The following is an 8,291-nucleotide window of genomic DNA, read 5'->3' as shown; positions in this document are numbered from 1 at the left end:
GCTGCGCCTATTTGTGAGGGTCCCAGACATCGGACCCCACTGATCACATATTTGATGACCTACCCTACAGCTGCAAGTCCTGAAAATCCCCTTTTAAAGGGAAACCATACTATATTAATCAATATCTGCCTCCTTGTTTGCACATATGAGCCCTTAAAGGGATCCTCCAGCTTTACATAACACTGCAACATAACTTAAGGACTCCCCGATTTTTCAGGCCCCTGCAATGGCCGCTCGCATCCTTGTTCTGCTAGTCTGAGACCCTTCCACCTGTTCCCGGGGATGGTAATGTCCGCCATGCAGGAGCGGCTTGCAGTGTGAGAAGCTGGCGGCCATTGTGGGTGAATCTAGAGGGGTCTGGAGTTGGTGGCCCCCTGGCAAGACTGAAGATAATTGCACCAGAAGGGTGTTTCCAGATTGGTGCTGTTGGACTCCTTACAGCCCCCACGGTTAGGGGTGCAGCGGCCATGACAGAAGTCTGGTGCACTGGGAGGAGCAAACCTGGAAGCCATTGGTTGAATCACAAGCTCCTCCCATAATATAATGTGCCTTTAGTATGACGGACGCCCTGAGCTCCACCCAAGTAGAGCACGTGCCGTCCCGTGGGCTCCAGGTTGGTACGACCACTGGTTAAAAAAAAAAATAGTCTGGGGTCCTGAACTTCCATTGGGCCTTTGATCAAGTTGGTTCAGAGGGTTGTGGTCCAGCTCAGGTCATGTGATCGGAACCCCCCCCCCCCCCCCCCCTATATCGCTCGGGGGCTGATTCTAATCACGTGACCTCTGCTCTGACCCGGCTTGGACTAATGTCTGCAGGAAGTAAGTAAAAGTCCCTGGACAACCCCTTTAACCCATTGTTGACTTTATGTGTGAATTTCTTTCCCCTCTGCAGACAAAAACTTTCCAAATTCGTATTTCATCGGCGTTTATCGCTTTCGCAGCAATGTGGAGTTTCCTGTTCCGTAGATCTAGAGGTGGAAAGAATCCATGAAGTGCCGGCGGCATAAAAGCCCCCTTGTCCTCCCTGTATGATAGAAGTTATCCGGTGAGATCTTATATCAGCGCCGCGCGTTTCTGGTCTGACCGCTTTAACAAGTTTTGTAACTAGAGCAGCGATTCTCCCCCGGCGAGCCGCAACAAGCTGGAGGGAAAAAGGCCGCATCTCTTGCTAGCGTGACATCGGCCATTGAAGAAGACCACTTGGGGGCCACTAAGGGAGCATCATAAGGTGCGAGCGGGCAACATAATCTTATGTGGGGGCCACTAAGGGAGCCTGGTGCAGACACCGTTCAGATTAAGCGTGCCTAACATTTATGCAACAGTTATTGGGCCAGTGGGTAGAGGGGCCCAGCTCTGATCTCTGCTTCCCGACCCTAATCCATTGCAGTTTCCTGCAGCTAACACCAGGTGGCGCACTGTGAAAGGAGATTTTGTCTGTATTCATTCCTATGCTCTGAGCTCCCCCTAGTGGTGATTTATCAGCTCTATACACGATCTTTATCACTGTAGCAGTTGTCTGATCTTAAATTCATACAAGGCATGTCAAATAGTAGCCATAAAAATGCAGCTTTCCCCCGTTTGCGCCATACTTGACACATTTCGTAAAAGGTGGGGGGCAGGGATCGGCGCCCCAACAAATTTACCGTTGCAAATAAAGTACAAGATGTCTGTCCGCCTCGAGCTGCCATAGATTTCCATTTCTGGTGTATGCGATATGCCAAACTTCTGATGAGGTGTGCGGTATTTAATGAGCGGCCATGTTGGAGTGAAGTGCAGCAAAGTTGTTAAGACTGGTGCAGTATAATATCTGTGTCTAAAGGGGTTTACCGATCCCAAATAGATCATCAGTCGGTCACCTGTAGGGTCTGACAACCGGACACTGGAAGAGCAGCTCAGCAGCCCCCTCCTCTGTATAGTGGTGGTTCCAAGGACTTGCAGCACCTATTACATGTATGTTCTGTATTCTGGAGTCTTCCGGAACAGCTGATCGGTGCAGGGTCTGGGGGTTGGACCCCGATAGGTAACGTACTAAGGTCTAAGGGGCATTTCCTTCACCCTCTTGACAGAAGCTGCACATTATCTAGATACACTGCAATCCCACAACTGTCCAGCAGGTGGCAGCAGAGCCTCACAATCCAGGGACTGTAGACAATAAGCCGTCTGTATCTCCCTGGTATTACACTGCGCAGTATATAGACAGACGGGTTCATGTGCCCAAAAAACGTATCGGTAGGGACATCTAAACCAGATCTATAATACTGCAGCTGCTGCGGACTTCTTTTTTTTGAAGAATTGTGTAATGATTGACCTGGAGGAAATGATTGTTCAGCAAAAAGAGGTTCTGCAGCAGCTGTGGGGTATATGAGGACTTGCAGTAGGATATAGACTACAAATGGTGTAAGGTAAAGCCACACGCAGCAGTAAAACTCTTCCGCCTGCTGCCATCTGAGCCCCGGATATTCCGTCACAGAATCTGGACCCCTTAGGAGTTTACATGGGACTGCAGGGTAACCGCACTCCTGATCTGAACACTCACGGCCAGAAAGGGTTACACGACGCGTTCAGCTCTGCTACATCTGCCGTAAGTCTCACATCTAGGGTACCTGCCTTTATGAGGACAAGTCTGCTGCACTTTGCTGAGTCGGAGAGTCCGCGCCCGGGCCAACAATCCTGCTGAGTCAGTGGTGTACGGTTTATAGGGTCACCAGACACCAGGTTTCACATATCGCCCCATAAATAATTTATGGGCGCTAATATAACTGCACATACAATACAGGGAACGTGACACAAGGGCCGGCACAAGGGGTTAACGACGCCATGCTACATAGCATCTGAATCAGGTTTACTTAAAGGGAATGTGTCGCCAAAAGCGGCCTATTGTGTATGTTAAAAAATAAAATTTTTGATTTTCCAGGTCACTATCATACAATGTCCACTCTGACTACTAAGCCGAATTATAGACAGACACCAGTTCAAGGGGTTTTCTTTGTAGAAGTTGTCTCATTTACATCACAGACAGGATTACAATAGAAGATAACACCTCTATAGAGAACACCACTGACTCCTCATGACATCACTAGTGACAATAGATGATGTCACACCTTGTCTCCTCCCCCTCTCTGCACTGAGCATGACTAGATTCTCCCACAGACCTCAACAAGTTGGCCGCCTATGGTCAGGACTGTCCTGTATCGCAGACAAGCTCAGGCAAGATGGCCGCCCCCATATTCATGGACAGAAAATAGAATGAAATAAATCTACAATCAGAGAGGAATAATCGATTACAAGTAAGTGGTTTTAATAAATTTACAAAATCGACAATAAAGTTTTGTTTAAAAAAACTGCTATGAAATCCCCTACGAGAAAGGGTTAATAAAGGGCGTTACCTTCCGAGCCCGGGCAGTGAGTTCCGCCTTGGAGGACCCAGTGTGTCTCTATATTATATGGCCAACCTGATTCCGTTAATGGCAATGGTGTAATACCACAGGTCTCCTGCGGGGGCACTGCAGGGAAAGTGAACCATTACTGAGTGATTGCAGCTGATCGGTTCCATAATGTCTCCATCGGCTGTGACTTCTCTGTTGGGTTATCTATGGATACCATTCTGTAACCTGGGAAAGTTGGGTGCCTATCTAAGAACACCCTATGATCTCCTTATTAGGGCAACGTTTGATCACTGCCATAAATTTAGACCTTTCCATTATCTTCATCTTTGGATAAGTAGCAGAAATTTCCAGGATTTTATAATGAAGGGCAACCTATTGGCCCCACCTACCCGGGGCCCGATTTCGAGTCTATAGGGCCATCCTAATAGAATGTTATTAGAAGGGGTTAATAACAGGAAGTCTTCTGCGGTGCCCAGTATATGCAGCATCAGATAAGGGAGTCTCCGGCTTCCTCCCTGGCACATATACAAAGTAGAACGGGCGGATGCGAGACCAGACGGCTCGCTGCCGGCTACACAAATTATTAAACATACAATTAGTCGGATTTTTGTAAAAAATTTCTTAGAAAATGCCCCAAAATCCCCCTAAAAAGAGGTGAAAAATCTGAGGGCTTGATTTTTGCAGGACAAATCGTATTTCCCAATGGCCCCATTTATAAGATATGATGTAATGACAAGATGGGGGGGGGGAATCAGAACGGGAAAAATTTCTAAAAAAGTAAAAATTTTGTCGTCCTATTCTGACGTGATAATATCTGGAAATATATATATGTTAACCTCTTAGATGCTGCAGCTGCATCTGATTGCAGCATCTAAGAGGTGAAGAGACCGCACTGATCACAGGCACTGCAGCCAGGTCCTTGCTATGTCGTACCGGACAGCTGCTAAACAGGCGACATTTTTAAGGGTTTGCAAGGGTTAAAATACAATTCTATCCATTCTTCATATTAACACGCCTGGTACAATAAACCTCATTGACTTACCTGGAACAGGATTTTTTTTTTTTTTGCCAAATACGTTTTTTTTTTCTACTCTGACCATCACTCCCATCATGCCTCAGGAAGGATCAGGGATCTCATATGCCTGTGATGGCGAACCTATGGCACGGGTGCCAGAGGTGGCACTCAGAGCGCTTTGGGCACTCATCCGTGGAGCGGATTATATTGTGTGGGGACCACTGTGCAGCGGATTATACTGTGTGGGGACCACTGTGCAGCAGATTATACTGTGTGGGGGCTACTGTGCAGCAGATTATACTGTGTGGGGACCACTGTGCAGCGGATTATACTGTGTGGGGACCACTGTGCCGCAGATTATACTGTGTGGGAGTCACTGTGAAGCAGATTGGACAGTGTGGGGGCCACTGTGGAGCAGAGTATACTGTGTGGGGACCACTGTGCAGCGGATTATACTGTGTGGGGACCACTGTGCAGCAGATTATACTGTGTGGGAGTCACTGTTCAGCAGATTATACTGTGTGGGGGCCACTGTGGAGCAGAGTATACTGTGTGGGGACCACTGTGCAGCGGATTATACTGTGTGGGGACCACTGTGCAGCAGATTATACTGTGTGGGGGTCACTGTGCAGCGGATTATACTGTGTGGGGACCACTGTGCAGCAGATTATACTGTGTGGGGGTCACTGTGCAGCAGATTGGACTGTGTGGGGGCCACTGTGGAGCAGATTATACTGTGTGGGGGTCACTGTGAAGCAGAAAGCTCTATAAAGTCCCATTCATATGACCATATTTTGCAGGTCTGTAATTGTGTGCAGTTGTGGATCTGCACATTATTAAGGTTAAATTGCCGTGTTGGCACTTTGTGATTATTGGGTTTTGGGTTGCAGTTTGGGCACTCGGTTCGCCATCACTGTCATATGCTCTTCCCTGTGGGAGGAGCTTTCTCCCATGCTCACCGCCGCCCTCTGCTGGGTACTATACATTATAGCGCAGTATATTTCTGGCTCAGATTGTTATTTTTCCAAACATTCCGCCAAGAAAAAAATGATTTTTGGAAAGTATTTTTGATGACAAATATAAACAGCAGCCGACGTTGCAGATCAGAAGCCGAATCTGGAGGGCGGCTACATAACGCCGATTCATGTGCCGGCCTCCTGCCGGGAGGAACTCTGTAGCATTTTACTGCCAGGCAGAACTAGAGATTCCCCCCTGCTGGGCTCTCCCATTATTCTGCCTCTTATAAGGAATCAGAACGAACAAAGAAAATCGTAAGAAACTCTCCAGCCTGTTATACAACGGAAGAATCTGCTGTGGTTTTACCAGCGGGGCATCTATAGACGTATATACATGCGATTGTTTACCATTCTGAGCGCTGGGAAAGCTGGGTGACAGGTCTGGACGGAGTCGAAATGGAGCCATAATCAGTTCCCCGGTCTTGTGAATAGTCACCTCCCCTGGGCCTCCCAAGACGTACTGTCAGCTCACTAAAGGATCAAATTACATGTACTAATAGAAGTCTATGGAGAGAGAGAAGCAGAACACATACAAACATGGTGCTGCAGCTAAGGGTAGGTTTTCTATCTCACCCCAAGTTCTTTATTCACAATCAATACAAGTCAGTGATTTTCTGCAATGTCTTATATGATCCTGCTAAAGCTAGGGTGAGAGAGACTTATGGGGCAGATTAGTAAGGGTCCGACCTCTGAGACTGCCATGAGAACGGGGTCCGGTCCTCCCGTCCTGATGGAGGGTCTGGCCGAGCATGCACCCCGCCACTATTCACTCACTATAGAACCAACACTGTACTCCGCTATCACCAGCATTACCAAGATGGAGGAACGAGACTTCTATTCTCAGGATCGTCGGGGGTCCCAGCAGTCGGACCACCACGGATCATGAAGGTATCCTCTACTAAAATTGGTGCACACCTTCAATAGTGAGCGAACACAATGGAGAGCAGCTACAAAGAAAGTCTTACTCTGGAGGACTCCACGTGTCCATACATTACATGGAGAGGCCATATATTTCAATGAGAGCTGTGCAGTACTTCATTTGCCCTGCGGGGGCAGTGTAGGGAACACTTCTACCCAGTGAACTCCAGCAAATACAGCCAATTACTGGAGAGTCTAACCGTACAACAAGCTGTGATCAATTTTAACACCAAGTAGACATCCCCTTTAAGTGTCTTACAGCACATTGGGTCGTTCCAGAGATTTGACACCTCAGTATTACAGAGCTGACATGTCTAGGACAGAACAGAAGAGGTTTTTAGAATGTAGGACGTCAGGTCAGGACGTGGCTGGTGACAGATGTGCGCATAACAGAGGGAAAATTATTAGGCCGAGCGGTCTGTATTGTATGAGCCATCATGGCCGCCGCCTCCTCCAGCTGTTAAATTCCTGCTTTATAAAGCACTTTAGTGTTTGGCATCGCTAATCCCTTGTTATACAGATTATATGCCGAGTTTTTTATACTGATGTCCGGCGGTTTTAAGCAAAAGACCCTCTCCTAATAGCTATGGGCACTGGACACGAAACCCAACATTTACTGTACAGTGTGATGTTGTTATAAGTAAGTTCTGTATGTTCTGTTCTTCTTACTTATTCTGCTTTGTCTGCCTAGCAACAGTGAGGTAGTAATGGAGGAGGAGCTGAGCTTAGGGGGAGGAGTTGTTAGACAGGGAGCCATGATGGAGCCTGGAATAAAGTGTTCTGATCTACAAGAGTAACCATCTCATAGTGGACTTATTCCAGAAGACCTGCATCCTCACTACAACACTACAATTGGCGACGAGGATTAAGAATCATCAGCTAAAGGTATTTCACTGCTACAGAAAACTGTTTGCAAGACTGCAATCCCAGCACCAGCCATGGCCTGCTTACCCTCCTTTGCTGTATTTGATGTGCACCAGCCCCAAGCAAACTTAGCAGCATGCTGGAATAAATGGCTGAAACGCTTTGAGATATTCCTGCAAGCAATGAACATTACTGACAATGCAAGAAAGAAAGCCATGTTATTACACTATGCAGGGGAGCAAGTCTATGATATCTTCACAACTCTGCCCAATACAGGGGAGGGCAGTGACTATGAGCTAAGCAAAGCAGCACTAACTAAGCATTTCTCTCCATACATAAATGCAGCTTTTGAAATTTTCAAGTTTAGACAGTCAAAACAGTCAGCAACAGAAACCATTGATGAATATCATGTCCGCTTAAGACAACTTGCAGCTTACTGTGAATTTGCAGATATAGACAAGGAAATTCTGATGCAAATCATACAAGGTTGTGTGTCCTCTAAGTTAAGGAGACAAGCACTCAGAGATCCCACCATGACTTTAACAAAGCTACTGGACATTGCACGTATTCATGATGCAGCAGAGAATCAAGCTAAACTTATAGAGAACACAGACTGTATACCAGAGCAGCCATCTTCTGTAGCAAAGCTCACTCAGAAGCCACATGTGCATCACACACAGGCTGCAGCCTGCTACAACTGTGGAGGTCCTTATCCTCATCAGAAACCATGCCCAGCAAATGGAGTAACTTGTCATAACTGTGGGAAACAAAATCACTTTGCAAAAGTCTGCAGATCAAAATCACAATCTTCTCTCTCTGCTAAACAAGCCTTGCCACAGAAAGTTCAGGCAGTGCAGTCAGTGTCCCCTGCGGATGAGCCCAGTAGCACCTACTTATTCTCAGTGACTGAGGGGTCTCGCAATGTGCATGCAATGTCTAATCCCAAACAAGTCATCTTAATACATGGCAATCCGGTGGAGACACTGGTAGATACAGGGGCGTCTGTCAATGTTATTAGTCATGCCACTTATAACCAGCTAAAGAACAAACCTGCTTTGCAATGTACTAACCTGAAGATATATCCTTATGGTTC

The sequence above is a fragment of the Leptodactylus fuscus genome, chromosome 7, assembly GCF_031893055.1.
Source record: "Leptodactylus fuscus isolate aLepFus1 chromosome 7, aLepFus1.hap2, whole genome shotgun sequence".
NCBI classification, from domain to species: domain Eukaryota; kingdom Metazoa; phylum Chordata; class Amphibia; order Anura; family Leptodactylidae; genus Leptodactylus; species Leptodactylus fuscus.
Note: the sequence above shows the minus strand (reverse complement) of the source record.